Source organism: Rhinolophus sinicus, chromosome 3, assembly GCF_057876585.1.
Source record: "Rhinolophus sinicus isolate RSI-liver-muscle chromosome 3, RSI-T2T, whole genome shotgun sequence".
Lineage (NCBI taxonomy): Eukaryota > Metazoa > Chordata > Mammalia > Chiroptera > Rhinolophidae > Rhinolophus > Rhinolophus sinicus.
This window is the reverse complement of record NC_142503.1, coordinates 145,584,227-145,600,262: the sequence shown is the minus strand read 5'-3', so window position 1 is coordinate 145,600,262 and position 16,036 is coordinate 145,584,227. Positions and strand designations below refer to the sequence as shown.

At 44.2% G+C, this 16,036-nt stretch overlaps 1 long non-coding RNA gene across 2 annotated transcripts in view; it reads right to left on the bottom strand.

Annotated features, from left to right (window-relative positions):
- Window positions 1-3,755: 3,755 nt before the first annotated feature.
- LOC141570588 (uncharacterized) overlaps window positions 3,756-16,036 on the bottom strand; it is a 124,503-nt gene continuing 112,222 nt past the window's right edge. For both annotated transcript variants that reach the window (XR_012494753.2, XR_012494754.2), the window contains 2 exons: window positions 14,800-14,958; window positions 3,756-8,536 (listed from right to left, as the gene is read on the bottom strand). This is a non-coding gene — a long non-coding RNA (uncharacterized LOC141570588). The remainder of the gene's footprint in view (window positions 8,537-14,799; window positions 14,959-16,036) is intronic.

The window sequence follows — 16,036 nt, the reverse complement described above, 5'->3', positions numbered from 1 at the left end:
AGAGGCTGCAGCAGCAGCAGCAGCTCCGAGTCATATAATCAGGAAGACATGAAACATTTAAGGCCACAGCTGTTGTTCCAAAGGAGAAACTGGCAGTCTCCTCCACATACCGCCTGTAGGCCTCGCACGCGGGGCTGACGCTGCAGCTGCTTGGCTTGAGCCTTCCCTGCTGGGAAAGAGGCGGTTGCTGTAATCCTGGGCGAGGGGCAAGTTGAGATGGGAGAGGGCTGGCTGGGGGTTTAGAGACTTGGGCCTCTCTCTTTTCCTGGCTCTGCTGGTAGTTGGTTGTGTGGCTTTGAGACAAGCTGCTCCTTTTGAAAGGACCTCACATAGAATACTCCAGATTAGATGACAAGACAAATTCTAAAGTTCCTTTGAGACTTAAAGGTCTGGGATCTTTGGGCTGCATGAGCTCGTTCCCCACCACAGACCCATTCACTGGTGTCTCTGGAGGGAGGTGAACAGAGGAGTCATCACTTGGTCATTTTGGAAATAGATGAGTCAAAAAGACTTGGCTTCCCTCTCATCTGTAAGATAGGCTTCACAGGGAACAATCCATAATTTGGTGATACATGGGCGTGAGGCTGTAAGTCCTAAGCAGGGAGCCCAAACCAAAAATGTCTTTTTTTGGGTGCTCAACAACACTTTATTTAAAATAGTTTTCAAAACCTGCGTTTTGGAGGTATATAAACCTTAGTTTCAGGACAATGGTTCCCAACAATTTACTTTACAAACAGGAATATGAAAAACAAATGGTGGTGAGAGCGGAGGGGGACATGGAACAGCATTTTTGTGTTTTTCTTTTGCTGAGTAAAGACATGGAGGCAAAAGCCCAAACTTTGATTTACTATCATTGTTTCATATTCAGCAAAGAACATTTTAATACCAAAAATGTAAAGAGGATATAATCTCAGCCTAAAGGACAGACAATCCTTTACATTGAATCTAACTCTATGAAAAATGTGGCTTGTCCAAATTTAAGTGAGGAATGTGCCGAGAAAGGACACTGGTCCGTGGATTGGCCCTGGGGATCACTAGCTTAGAGATGAGAGTGCCATTTGATGAAGTTCAATGGATCCACACTACCGTCCGTTTGTTCTTTTTAGTGAGTAGCCCACACTGCAAAGAATTGACTGTGAAGGTCTCCATCCCTGCCACGCACACCCTGTGCACCATCTTAACTTGGGACAGGGATATTCACAGAAGTAGATCACACTTCCATCCATCCTTTTCCATTGCCCTCCAATCTCAGATGAAGAATGTACTTGTCCTCTGCTCTTCAGATTCTTTCTCTGAAGGTTTCTTCTGCCATACCCATGCCCAGAGGGTTGCTGCTAAAACTCCAGAATCTGCCCCCTCCCTCAGTCCCAGACTGACATAGCCCTCCCCACCCCTGTAACTTTTATCCCCTGCTGCTCTGGAAATGTGTGGTTTTCATCCCCACGCCTCTCTTACCCCCCTGCCATCTGGCTTCTAGCTTCACTTCTCTGGAAATAACTGAAAAACCAAGAAGCAACTTCCTGAAATCTAGAGGGCATTTCCTCGGTTGTCCCCAAACTCAACCTGTCTGTAATTTTTAAAATGCTCCCGCGCTCCTTGAAACTTCCTTCCACCTGCCTTTGTGGGTCTGGCTACGTTTTACTGTGTCCCTTCTCTCTTTTCTAACTCTTCCCTCTACTCCCCAGACTCCTCTGGGGCCAGAGCTTTGTAACTGACTGCTACAGCCGGCTTTCCCAAGGCCAGCCAAAACCACACAAGACAGCCCTGATTGGGCTGACACTTCATTTCATCTTCCCAGGAAATGCGAAAAGGTTGTGAGACTGCTTCAGTCATTCCAGTGGGCTGGAGGAAGCATTAGTCTTTCTGAGTTGGGCTTGGTCTTTCCATTTTTATTCCATGGTCTTTCACCTAACTCTAGCTTTCTATATCCAACATTTCAGGAAGGCCTTCCTGAGAGCCTTCTAGGAGTGAAGTACTCTGCTGTGTGCTTTTGAGGACTGGGAGGTTAATACAACGTGGTCTCTGCCTTCACAGGGCTCCCCAGCTCATGGAGGGACATTGGTGTTCCAGTTACCTGGAGGAGAGGCAATATGGCAGGAGCTCCCTGAGAGAGGGGCAGTAGGTTAGAGGAAGTGTAAAGGAAGACCCCTGGTGGGAACAGAGGGAAAAGTGACCAGAGTAAAGCTGGTCTGGACTCCTGTGTAACGCTTTGGCTAATGTTTCACTCATCCTTCTGAGTCACCCTGGCATTATCAACAAAGAATAATGCATGATCCTTCTTGGAGTAAAAAGCATTTAGCAGTGCTTCACAAAAAATTCTATTGTAAATATTGTGTCCTGCCTCAAAATTATTTTTTTTAAAAGAATGTTGTTAATTCACTCCAAGCCCACTCAGCCGCTGAAGAATTTAGAGTATTCAGCTAGAGAGCTTTGTAATGAACAAGTAGCTCAATTATTCTAGTTTCATTATACAACGTAGCAGACATTCTTTGGCATGAAGGAATTAAAGCACATTTTCTCTGGCAAAAGGCAACAATATTTGATTTGAAGACATATCGTACATAAGTGGTTCTTGACTAAATGTAGTTCCATTTAAAAATAAGGGCTTTTCACATGATTTAACCTCTTGTAGTCTGGTCTCAGCTGGCTCATTCAATGGGTGGGGGTGGAAGAAGAGGGAAGAGGTTAGCTCAGATTTGCTAATTTCATGTTTTAAATAATTTGTGCAAATTCCAAAGTTGACACTGTTTTGCGCCAGGCATTGAACCCCCTAAGGCTTGTTCCCACAACCCAGCAGATCATCTGGGCCTCTTCCCCTATTTTATCCAGTGCTCTCCCCCAAGACGGACGTTTCTATCCAAGACCATCATGGCCTGTGGAGCACTCAGTCCCAGCTCTCCCAGCATGCCCCTCAACCCTGTGCAGAGAGCCAGAGCCCCTGGTCTTTGGGGACTAAGCCTATGACCACAAAAGGGCCCCATCAGAGAAAATGGCTGCTCTTGAGAAGAGAGCTGCTCTCCACCTATGCAGCAGGACCCCAACCCCTCTCCCACTGTAAATGTACAGGCAGGCCCTCACTAGCCCATGATCCTTTGTGCAATTTAGAAAAAGGTGTCTCATCTGGACGGACACAAAGCTTGGCCAGGAAGCAGGGGTTTGATTCCTGCACATGTGGCCCCAAGCAAAGGGGGCTTTCCCCTCAACTTTTAAGATCATTCTTCCTGAACAGTTCCCTTCCCAACTCAAAGGCTGAAGAATGGGCCAATGCCAAGGAAGAGGCTACATCTGTAAAAGATACGATTTGCCAGTTTATAAAAATGCTCAAAGCTTTCTATCCATGTTTGGGTCTACAAGGACCATTGCCAGTCTGAGCCACTCCCACTGCTGCATGGAGTGGACAGTTGAGGGAAAGAATCTCCAAGATTCTAGCATCGTGTCACAGATTCATTACTTCATAGGCCAGTGATGATGGCAAAATTGCTACCAGTAGGGAGTTAGGGTTGAGAGGGAGGTGTTATAAACTATCGCTACTAAAATATGGTCTTTCCAGACCCAATAATCTGGTCGGGGATGCTTTTCTCCTGAGTATCGCAGAGATTACGAGTTGAGTGACTAAATCTGTAATTTGGCTGTTAGACTGGTCCAAAGAAGAGGTTCCCCGCGCCCCCCCCCCCCCACACACACACACGTTTTCCAGTTTCTTTTACTACCACATTTCTTTGGGGTTTTTTTTTACCGTGCAGTTTTTTTTATTTATAGCCTGTCGGAGAGCTATTTGTCCACATATGAGAAGTAAACAAAATGAACAAAGAATAATAAGCACAATAGCAATAGCCACAGGAAACCCTCCACCCAGAATCTTTATCCACTTTAATAGGGTTTAAATTGGAAAGTCCTTCTGAAGCCACAGAAAGTGTCTCCTCTCCAGGGACGAGCCAAAGCTTGGCACTGGACATCTGATCAACTTCTTGTTGTAATTGTATAATGTCCACAATGAGATTAGGCATATGTCCCAGGAGAAGGGCTCGCACCTTAGACCAAGGGGTATGAGTTTGATTATAAGAAAGTGGGGTTACACAGTAAGTGGATACATTCCTATCACATTTTAAGGTAATCATAGTGTGAAGATTTTTTACTTGATCACCAAGAAATACAACAGTGGTTTCTAAATCTGTTCATCTAACATTAATTTCTTGATCTATTTTGATTTGTTGATTCCAAGGTTTACTAGCAGTTTCATGCCATTTTTGTACAAATTCTGTAGTTTGAACAGTTTGATGTAGAGCAACACCAGAAACAGCAGCGACAGTGGTTATAACAATTATACCCATAATAGCAGTAATCAGCAATCCTACAAATCTTTCAGTTCTATGTAAAATCTTATGAAGCAATTGAAGAACATAGTGAACAGTGGGAGAGCCCTCCCACACTCGAGGGGCTTGGGCAGGAATCCATAGACCCTGTCTTTTCCTCAAGATCATTATCTGATCTTGGGAGGAATTATAAATTGAAGAATCTATGCAAGTGAACAAGTGACACTGATGGCAATCAACTATTTTTAAGGTTGAATCAATTGTGAACTTTCCCATCAGAAAAACAAAAGGAGTTTTAAGACATACTTGTAAGTTAAACATCTGTGTTTTTTCAAACTTAAAGGTATATTGACTACCCATATCTTTAGTATAATTTCCATTCCAAATCTGATTTTGACCTAAACCTAAAGCTACTTTCAATCGCACCCACTGATGTACTAATAGCAATCAAGTCTCAACTGTAACAGGACACACACAAACCATGTAAGGGACACTCCTGGAGTACCTGGTGCAGGTGACCGTGGAGACTATGCCAGGACCCCATAGGTCACCTGGCAAGACTGAGAGACATAGCAAATCTACCTCTTACACACAAGCAAACACAGGGAAGCAGCCAAAATGAGGAAACAAAGAAATATGTCCCAAATAAAAGAACAGGAGAAAGCTCTAGAAAAAGAATTAAACAAAATGGAGGCAAGCAAACTACCAGAGACAGAATTCAAAACAACGTTTATAAGGGTGCTCAAGGAACTCAGAACTTTAACAGAGAAATTGCAAGCATAAAAAAAGGACATGGAAACTATAAAATGGAACCAATCAGAAGTAAAGAATACAGATTATTGTTCAACTCTGCGTGGCCGGGCGCTGTCTTACTCGGCTCTGGCAGTGTCCGTTTGTCTGGCTTCCTCTCAGCCCCTCACTCCCGGAGGCTGAAGGCAGTGGCTGCGGCGGGCGGGGCCTGGCGTTTTGAGGCCGAGCGGTGCCAGGGTGAGGGGCACAGAGGAGGAGGAGCAGTAGCCAGAGGAGGAGCCGTGTGCCCTGGCACCAAGCAGCCATGGCGATGGTGTACGCCGATCTCTTCAAGTACATCACCATTGGCGACCCAGGTGTTGGTAAAGCCTGCTTACTGCTACAGTTTACAGACAAGAGGTTCCAGCCAGTGCATGACCTTACTATTGGTGTCGAGTTTGGTGCTCGAATGATAACTATTGATGGAAAACAAGTAAAACTTCAGATATGGGATACGGCAGGGCAAGAATCCTTTCGTTCCATCACAAGGTCATATTACAGAGGTGCAGCAGGAGCTTTACTTGTGTATGATATTACAAGGAGAGATACACTCAACCACTTGACAACCTGGTTAGAAGATGTCTGCCAGCATTCCAATTCCAACATGGTCATTATGCTTCTTGGAAATAAGAGTGATTTAGAATCTTTATTCGAGGATAACACATTGCTGAACCTCTTATATCCCCTCGTGGCGCTGTAGACCCGCCTGCGAGAATCAGGGCTCTGCCATCCTGCCATGCAAAGATGGCCGGAGCACAGGGAACCTCCACTATCCCTTCTTTTAAGCATAGACTGCGTTGCTCCCGACAGACACAGTACACTCATGTCTACTTCCAACAGTTCCTCGCCCAAAGAGCACCACCACATTTCTTGAAAGAAGAGTCTACACTTACTGTCTCCACAGCTTCTCTGCCCACCATCTGACTGAATCTGACTGATGGGAGAGCACAGTGTGTTCCTAACTGCTGAAGCTGCTGGACTTCTTTTTCTTTTTCCAATCTAGTCAGTATGAAGTGTTCTAAGCTGATGCCTTTTTTCCCTCTGTTTTTACACTTGTCCTCTTTGGACTCCTGTTAAGTGATCTTCACCTGGTTTTCCTTCTACTCTCATGGCTTCTTTTCTGCTTCTTCATTAGTTCCTAAGCTGCAGATGCCTCTCAGGGTTTTGTTCAGAGCTTACTTCCCTGATTTTCTCTCTCCTGTGTATGATGTATTCCCAGAGTTTCCAGTGTAACAGTGATTCAGCTGACTTCCAGATTTGTATCTTCTGATCCAGATCTATTTCCAGATCTCCATGTCCACATTTCCAACTGCTGGCCAGAATGTTGCCTGTCCTGCCAGCCCCTCAACATGTTCAAAGCCATCATCTTTCCCCCTCTATTTTCTTCCCCTTCTGGCTTCTCTAGAGAAACACTCTGTAGTGCAAAAGGCAAAGACTTTGGACACACCACCTAGGTTAGAATCTTGGTTCTATACTTTTTGTGTAGGCTTTGAAGCAAGGTCCTTTTTGTCTCATGTTTCATGAAGGCTACCAGTGCTCGTTCTGCAATAAGCATTTGTTAATTGTTGGTCCTCTTGCCCATTTCTTATTAGCACGAAAATTTTCTCTCTAAAGTGGGACTGCCTCTTTTCCAGGTGGCTCATGGGAAATTGTGCAGAAAGCTCAATTAAATAGGAACTCTAAGGAGTCAGGGAATTGTGGGCTCAATACCGGCTGGGACTGGCCAGGGAAGACATTCAAAAGATAGTTTTGTCTAGTTGTTTAATGTACTTTCCCTTCCCTGTACCTTCCCAAATCCATGTCAGTTCTACTGAAGCATCTCTCACATTGGTCCCCTCTTTCCCGCCTTGAGGGGCAGTAATATGGCTCCATGAAAACAGTCTCTCTGCCTCCAGGCTCTGCCCACCCAATCCACCCTGCCCACCACCACTGCCAGAAGCAGTGTTATGATCATAAGAAGGCCTTGCTTAAAAACTTTCAGTGCTCCCATACCTGGTTCCATACCCTTGCTTTCAAGATTTTTTATAATCTGCCTCAAACCTAGTTTTCTGCCAAACTTAGGTTGACTCAATCACAAGACATGCTGGGACCAAAGTGACACAAACTCTGAGGGTGAGGTGCAGGGAAGGAGCCAGTGTTTACCCAAGAGCATCTAACCTAGAACATGGGGGCAATGCTTTTGGGCCCTGGTGCTGCTCAGAGTGAAGTGGGGGCTTTGCCAGCCCCTGGATGCTGGGCCCTAGCCCTCAGGGCAAAGAGCACAGCAAGTCCTAGACAGAGAATCAAAGTCTGTGTCCCAGCTATGTATTAGGTTGGTGCACAAGTAATTGCAGTTTGGGACCGTGAATTTTAAATCATTATAACTAGGCTCAAATTAGGCTCAAATTGATTTATTAATCAAAATAGGAACTATTACAATCAGCACATTTTTGCCAACGCGAAATAAGTTTGTCTATTCCTGTATAGTAAAAATCCGTGCTTCGGGATTCGACAAACTCTTGCAAAGCATTTTCTGCATCCTGCTGGTTATGGAAGTGTTTTCTCTGCAAAAAGTTGTTGAGATGCTTGAAGAAGTGGTAGTCAGTTGGCGAGAGGTCAGGTGAATATGGCAGATGAGGCAAAATTTCGTAGCCCAATTCGTTCAAATTTTGAAGCGTTTGTTGTGCAATGTGCAGTTGGGCAGGTGTTGTCGTGGAGAAGAATTGGGCCCTTTCTACTGACCAATGCCGGCTGCAGGCGTTGCAGTTTTTGGTGCATCTCATCGATTGCTGAGCATACTTCTCAGATGTAATGGTGTCACCAGGATTCAGAAAGCTATAGTGGATCAGACTGGCAGCACACCACCAAACAGCGACCATAACCATTTTTTTTTGGTGCAAGTTTGGATCTGGGAAGTGCTTTGGAGCTTCTTCTCGGTCCAATCGCTGAGCTGGTCATTGACGGTTGTCATATAAAATCTACTTTTCGTTGCATGTCACAATCTGATTGAGAAATGGTTCATTGTTTTTGTGTAAAATAAGAGAAGATGACACTTCAAAATGACGAAATTTTTTTATTTTTGGTCAGCTCATGAGGCACCCACTTATTGAGCTTTTTCACCTTTCCAATTTGCTTCAAATACCAAATGACCACAGAAAGGTCAACATTGAGTTATTCGGCAACTTCTCGTGTAGTTGTAAGAGGATCAGCTTCGATGATTGCTGTCAGTTGGTCATTGTCAACTTCCGATGCTTGGCCACTAGGCTTCTCATCTTCAAGGCTCTCGTCTCCTTTGCAGAACTTCTTGAACCACCACTAACTGCACTGTACGTTCCTTAGCAGTTCCTGGGCCAAATACGTTGGTGATGCTGCAAGTTGTCTCCACTGCTTTACGACACATTTTGAACTCAAATAAAATCTGCTTGAATTTGCTTTTTGTCTAACATTTCCATAGTCTAAAATAAATATGAAATAAACAGCAAGTAATAAGTCATTAGCAAAAAAAAATATAAAGCGAGACATATGTATTAACATGATGTATAACATAACCACATTTATTTAAGAATCAAACGACAAATTTCAACAAATGCAAAAACTGCAATTATATTTGCACCAACCTAATAGTTTTAGAAGTCCAGGCAGCACTAGAGGACCAGTTGGAAATCCAGAGATTCTCAGGAAATGGAGACAAACTTCCACTCCCAGTGTGCAGAGCCATGTGACAGGGGAGAGGGAAGGGGAAGAAGCAATGTAGTGCTCCTGGGCTTGAGGTAGCAAGTTAATTCTGGACTCTGAAGGTGGAACCTCATTGATCTTTCTATTTCCTGGCTTTAGGTGAGAACCTTGCAAATAGATCTTGCTTAATTAGTTTAACTCACCTCATTAGCCTTATCTCCTTCCATAGAAAGTGCTGGCTGGGTCCTATGAAAGTTCTCTACATCAATTGGCCCATTGGAATTCTCACAGCCAAGACAGAAGACAGATGGGGATGAGTGGGTGGGTTGTGTTTGGTCATAAATCTCCATCTTAGGTATTGAGCAGAATGTTTAGCCAATGCATAGAAAGCCTTTTTCTTTTTTCAACTCTCCTGGAGATTTAGGAAATAAGGGACCCATATTATTTTCATTTGGACAAAAGCCTTTCTTTTTCCACTTTAAAGAGCTGAAACTCCCTCTAGTTCAGAAACGTTAAATGAACAATCCACCATGTGCTGAGAGTTTAGATGCTCACCACTGTCTGGGGCTCCTGACTACTCCTAGCAGCTTCTATCCATCCCATGGATACATTCTGGATTTATTCTTTTTATTATTAATAGCTAACATTAACTGAGTGCTTACTATGTGCCAGGCATTGTGCAAAGGGAAACACATTGCCTCTTTCCCAGGTGATTCCTGGAAACTGAGTAGGAATGTGAAATAGAAACTCTGAGGAATTAGGGGGGTATGAGCTCATGCAGGCTGGGACCAGACAGGGAAAACGGCCTTTAAAACATGGTTTTGCAACTCAACCTCAGTTACACACCTGCTGTCTGTCACCCACTCACTCAGTAGTGGGCCTGAAGTTCAGTGGAGGAGGAGTGGGGTGCTGTTCATGCTTGAGCCTCATCAGCCTCTACTGGGTCTGGTAGCATAAGTGTTGCATAGGATATTGGGGTACCAAAAAGAGCCTCTGCCCTAGCTCCTCTAGCTCCCTGAGGGTTAACACTAAAATTCAGAGGCAAGATTACATTCCTTGATTTGATGCAAAAAGGCTTAAAATGCAAATAGCTCTAGAGAAATAACAGAAGGGGTTGGATACCATTTCCTAGAAGAGAGGAATGACTCAGGAAAGTGTTCTGGCAAGGGCTATGGAGAGGACATCCAGGGATCCTGGCTTGTCTGAAGGAGAGTGGGGAGGAAAGGGGGCAGGCACAGTGGGCAGCTGAGAGCGCTGCAGGTGAGCCTGTGATCAAAGCATTCCAGAAGATCCCAAAGCACCCACTCAGCTAGAGATAGGAAGGTGGTTTGCAGCCTCCTATGGCAAGGAGCCAAGAATAATTACAAGCAGAGACAAATTCAGACTGTTGATGAGAGTACTTGGAATGTGAAGCCTGGGGCAGAAGTCAGGCACAAGTGCACCCTAGAAGAGCTGCTCTATTCCCGGAACTGTCTCAGGAATTGCATAAGCAGTGGCCAGGTCACCTACTCATCCAGGGACCTTGTTTTCCAAAACTCATGATTTGAGAAAGAATTTGTTTAAAATGGTTTTAGAAATGTGTATAAAGTCTAACAAAGCCTTTGAAATGTAAAGATTTGTGTGTTTAGTAAAGCACAAAGTTAACTACCTTCGGGAGGGGTAGAGACACAGAATGAGCTGGTCCCCATACTCATGTGTGGAGATTAAAAATAGGAAGGGATATCTTGGCTGCAGAGGTCCCCCTTGAGGCGTGAGGAGTCCCAGCCACACATAAGGCTCCCCAACCCAGGGTTCTAGTGCCCGGGAGAGAAGTCCACACAAGGTTTGGCTGTGAAAACCACTGCAGACTGTGGTTGAGTGAGAGATGGAGGGCTTCTGGAGTCCCAGGCGTTCCTGTTAAAGGGCCCACACATGGACTGACTTGCTGACAGACTCACTCACTCTGAACGGCAGTGCTGGGGCAGCAGCTCAAAAGGCACCCGGGACATACAGGGAGGAAATGAATTGTCTGGTTTCAGGGTGAGGGCTGGAGGGGTCAGCTTTCTTTCAGACAGAAGTGCTTTCTTTTCAGACAGAAGTAACAGTGGCAGCCGGCCACTGTTACTTTGTTGAGCCCTCCCCACCACCCAGCATGCACATATCTGCATTTCCATCAACCTCACTAATAACTTTCGTTCTGCCACCCTGGTGATTCTCTGAGATCCCATCCAAGCTGCTTTCAGTGGCTTTTCCATAAAAATGTCCTGTCTTGGCTCATGCTGCAAATTTTCCTAAAATCTCTCAAAGATTCACCAACCCCAAACCAGCAGCATTTGGCCTTAGTGTGTCCTGTACCACTTGCTAAGCAGACCCAAGCCTGGCACTAGTGGCAGATGGCCTGAGTTCATGACTTAGCCTTTCCCAGGCACCTCCAAGCCTAATGGAGGTGGAAGAAATCTGAGGATCACCTTGTGGCTCATGCCAGGTGGCCCCAAACAGGGCACAAGCAGAGGCTAAACTTGGCCTTTGGCAGGGCCCTTCCCAGGTAGCCCTGGTGCTGGTACACCTGGTGGCTGACTTCAGATGATGCCAGAGCACCACCAGGCCAACTCCACAGATGACACACCCAAAGGGCTGACTGGGCAGGCACCGGAACCCTGCTAAAGCAAATCCTGATGTGTAGGGTAAGGCTCTGCACCACAACTCCTCCACTGTAGTCACAGCCAATTCCTCACAACCAATCAGCCTGAGGGTCAATTCCTCCTACTGACAGGCAAACAGCAATCAAGGCTCATCTAAAAAAGGAGGGCACAAACAACCCACACAAGGGACACACCCGGCTCAGGTGACCAGGGCGATTGTGCTACTGGGCCCCACAGGACACCTACTACATAAGGCCACTCTACTAAGACCAGGAGACATAACAGCTCTACATAATACATAGAAAAAACAAAACAAAACACAGGAAGGCAGCCAAAATGGGGAGACAAAGAAACATGTCCTAAATGAAAGTACAGAACAAATCTCCAGGTGTAAAGAACTAAAAAAAATGGAGATAAACAATCTACTAGATGCAGAGTTCAAAACACTGGTTATAAGGATGCTCAGTGATGTCAGGGAGAACTTTAGAAAAGATATAGGAAACATAAGGATGAGATAGAAAACATAAATCAGAAATGAAGAAAACAATAACTGAAATGAAGAATATATTAGAAGAAATCAACAGCAGATTAGATGAAGCAGAAGATTGAATCAGCAATTTGGAAGATAAGGTAGCAGAAAACACCCAATCAGAACAGCAAAAAGAAAAAAGAATCCAAAAAAATGAGGATAATTTAAGGGGCCTCTGAGCATCAAGCCTACCAACATTCTCATCATAGGGGTAACTCTTAAAGTAGAAGAGAGAGAGAGAGAGAGAGAGAGCAAGATATTGAAAACCTATTTGAAGAAATGACGATGGAAAACTTTCCTAACCTGGTGAAGGAAATAGACATACAAGCCCAGGAAGTGCAGAGAGTCCCAAACAAGATGAACCCAAGAAGCCCCACACCAAGACATGTTATAATTAATATCACAAAGATTAAAAACAAAGAACCTTGAAAGCAGCAAGAGAAAGGCAGTTGGTTACCTACAAGGGAGCTCCCATAAGTCTGTCAGCTGATTCCTCAACAGCAACTTTTCAGGCCAAAAGGCATTGATGTGAAATATTCAAAGTGATGAAAAGCAAAGGCCTACAACAATTTACTCTACCCAGCAAAGCTATCATTTAAAATTGAAGGACAGATAAAGAACTTTCCAGACAAGAAAAAACTAAAGGAGTTCATCAACACCAAACCAGAATTACAAGAAATGTTGAAGGGACTTCTTTAAGAAGAAGAGAAGATAAAAAATATGAATAATAAAGTGATAAACTACATATTTGCCAACAACTACTTTCAATGCAAATGGATTAAATTAAATGTTCCAATCAAAAGACATAGGGTGGCTGAATGGGTAAGAAAACAAGTCCCTTACATATGCTGCCTATGGGAGACTCACTTCAGACCGAGACACAGACTGAAAGTAAAGTGATGGAAAAAAAGATATTTCATGAAAATGGAAATGAAAAAAACAAGCTGGGGTAGCAATAGTTATACCAGATGAAAATGCCTTTTAAAAAAAGCCTTTAAAACAAAGGCTATAACAAGAGACAAAGAAGAACCCAGCAATCTCAATTTTGGGTATTTATCTGAAGAAATACAAAACACTAGTTCAAGGGGACATGTGCATCCATATATTCATCGCAGTATTATTTCCAGTAGCCAAGACATGGAGGCAACCTGGGTGTCCACCAATGGATGAATAGATAAAGAAGTGGTGGTACATACATACAATGTAATATTACTCAGCCATAAAAAAGAATGAAATCTTGCTATCTGCAACAACATGGATGGACCTAGAGGGTATTATGCTAAGTGAAATAAGACAGTGAAAGACAAATACCATATGATTTCACTTATATGTGGAATCTAAACAACAAAATAAATGAACAAACAAAACAGAAACAGACTCATAGATACGAGAACAAACTGATGGCTTGCCAAATGGGAGAGGGGTTAGGAGGTTGGGAAAAAAAAGGTGAAGGGATTAAGAAGTACAAATCAGCAGTTACAAAATTGCCATAGTGGGTTGGGGGAAGGGGGTCGGCCAGATGGCTCAGTTGGTTAGAACACGAGCTCTGAACAACAGGGTTGCTGGTTCGATTCCCACATGGGCCAGTGAGCTGCACCCTCCACAACTAGATTGAAGACAGCGAGCTGCGGCTGAGCTTCCAGAGGGACGGCTGGATGGCTCAGTTGTTTAGATCGCAAACTCTTAACAAGTTTGCTGGTTCAATTCCCGCATGGGATGGTGGGCTGCATCCCCTGCAACTAAAGATTGAAAATGGCAACTGGACTTGGAACTAAGCTGTGCCCTCCACAACTAGATTGAGGAACAACGACTTGGAGCTGATGGGCCCTGGAGAAACAGTGTTCCCCAATATTCCCCAATTAAAAAAAAAAGTCACGGGGATGTAAAGTGTACAGCATAAGGAACATAGTTAATAATAATGTAATAACTATGAATGGTGTTAGATGGGTGCTAGATTTATCAGGGTGATCACTTTGTAAGGTATATAGATGTCTAATTTCTATGTTGTACACCTGAAACTAATATATCAACAGGATTTGAAAAATTAACAAAAATAACAATTAAAAAAGTTAAATATTAAAAAAAGTTAACTACCTTTAGTGACAAGAATAAAACACTATGGAAAGTGGGACTGTTACAAGATAATTCAGCATATCTGATTGTCAGAGACTTGTACCCCCAACCTCCACTTTCATGAAGAATGTAACTAGCCAAAAACCCTAGTTGTACAGTAATAAACCTCTCCCTGTTTAATTCACTTTCCATGTCTCTTGACAGTACAAAGTCTGTTTTGAAGTGACCAGGAAACTGAGCCAGCTTAAAGTAGGGGTTACTTCCTGTGCCGCTTTCTTGAGGCCATTGTGAGCCTTCTCAGGTTCTCAGGCGGCTGCAGCACAGACATTGGTTCTGCAGCTCTGCAGAAGGTGCCTGTTCCCACACAGGTTCCCCAGGCGCCCCCCTCCTCACCTAGGCCAAAACACCTTTGTCCCAAATCCACTCTGGCCAGGTCCACACCCTACTTTCAAATGGCCTCCCTCCGCCAGTACTTTCGCAAAGAATGTACTTTTCATTATTTTGATTGGGGTTGGCCTAGAGGACTGGAAAGGACAGATAGGCCAAGAAGGAAAGACTGATAAGGTTTCTAGTTCATTCCCAAAGTTCTGGTTTTTGTTGGGAGTGGGTGTTATTTGGATGAAGTGTGTGGGGGAGGAACATGGGGTGACAAGCCCTCTTGTCAATGCTGCCCTCTGTTGATGCCGCCCTACGGATGTCAGTGTCGGGTAGGATGAATCGAAGAGCTTTTTCTGCTGCATTCATCCTCAATGAGACTGGAGCAGCACCTCCTCTCCCCTCTCGAGGCCTCTTAGAGGTGCATTCTGAGGCCACAGCTTACCTCTCTCCAGATGTCACAGGTGTGAGGTGTCAACTTCTTGCTTGTATACATAAGTCAGTGTACCTCCAGGGCACAGATCCTGTCTTTTATTTCCTTTTGGGGGATTTTCATCAAATGTCTACTAGTTGCCTGCTCCATGCTTACAAATCAACAAATGCCCTGCAGAACGAAAACAGTTGGGAAACCATGAATGGGGAGGAGGTAACAGTGTCTGGATCATATACAGCAGGAGAACCTTTGCACTTCTTAAAGAAGATTCCCTTTAAGCTATCGAAGGCCTGGTGCCCTTACACAGTGGGCTTTGGATGTGCCTGGAGGTCAGGGCACACTTGGCTTCGAAATGCGATGTGCTGAGTGAAATAAGAAGGACTTGGTACCCTGATGGTTGGAGATTGTGGTTCAGACAGGATTAAACCATCGAGAGGGGAAAGAAATCCCAACAAAACAAGTGCATGAAGACAGAGCACTTTAGTTTAGTGCTTCTTGGCCTTTATCTTAGCCAACCTTATTTAAAGATGTGTGTCTGAGCGGCGGTGTATGGAGCACGGGGGAAACAGGGCTTACCTGCAGATGAGAGGTGGCTGGGTGGGGACGTACAGGTAAAGAGCGGAGGGAGATAGGGAGAGATGGATTCAGAGATGACTCAGAAAAGAGAGAAAAATGGAGAGTAGTTTGATTTATGAGAATTTTGCTCAGTTTAATTGTACTTGGCTAAAATAACATTGTTGGTTTATAATTATGTTGCAGTTAATTACCCTCAATCTGTTTTCTTGAGGAATTGAAGATTCCGGAGTTAGTAGGTTCCTGTGTGGGTATTAATGTATGCACCTTTGTGGGACCACATCACTTTGTTAGTTCAAGAGGATGCTTGGTTTCTGTTTGCTTTCATCTTTCCCCCACCACCTCATATTCTTGTTGCCTATCCCTCTCCCCAGTCTTTTCTCACTCAGTAAACTACTTAACAGATGGGTATAACTAATACCTGAAAGTTGTCAAAGGCAGTGACTAGAGGTAAATTACCAGCTGTGAAGAGGGTCAACAAGGGCCAGACAATTTGAGAAGAACAGCACTGTTCTTTGCCCAAGAAAAGCAGGGAAATTGGACTATGTGGTGGTACTCATTAGGCCGTGTTCTTTTGTTATGTTATCACGCAAATTGCAGTCTGAGAGCTCCCTGCCTTGCATGTCTGGTAACTAACAAGATGAGTTGGACACATGTGCTTGCTCTGGAGCCCCGT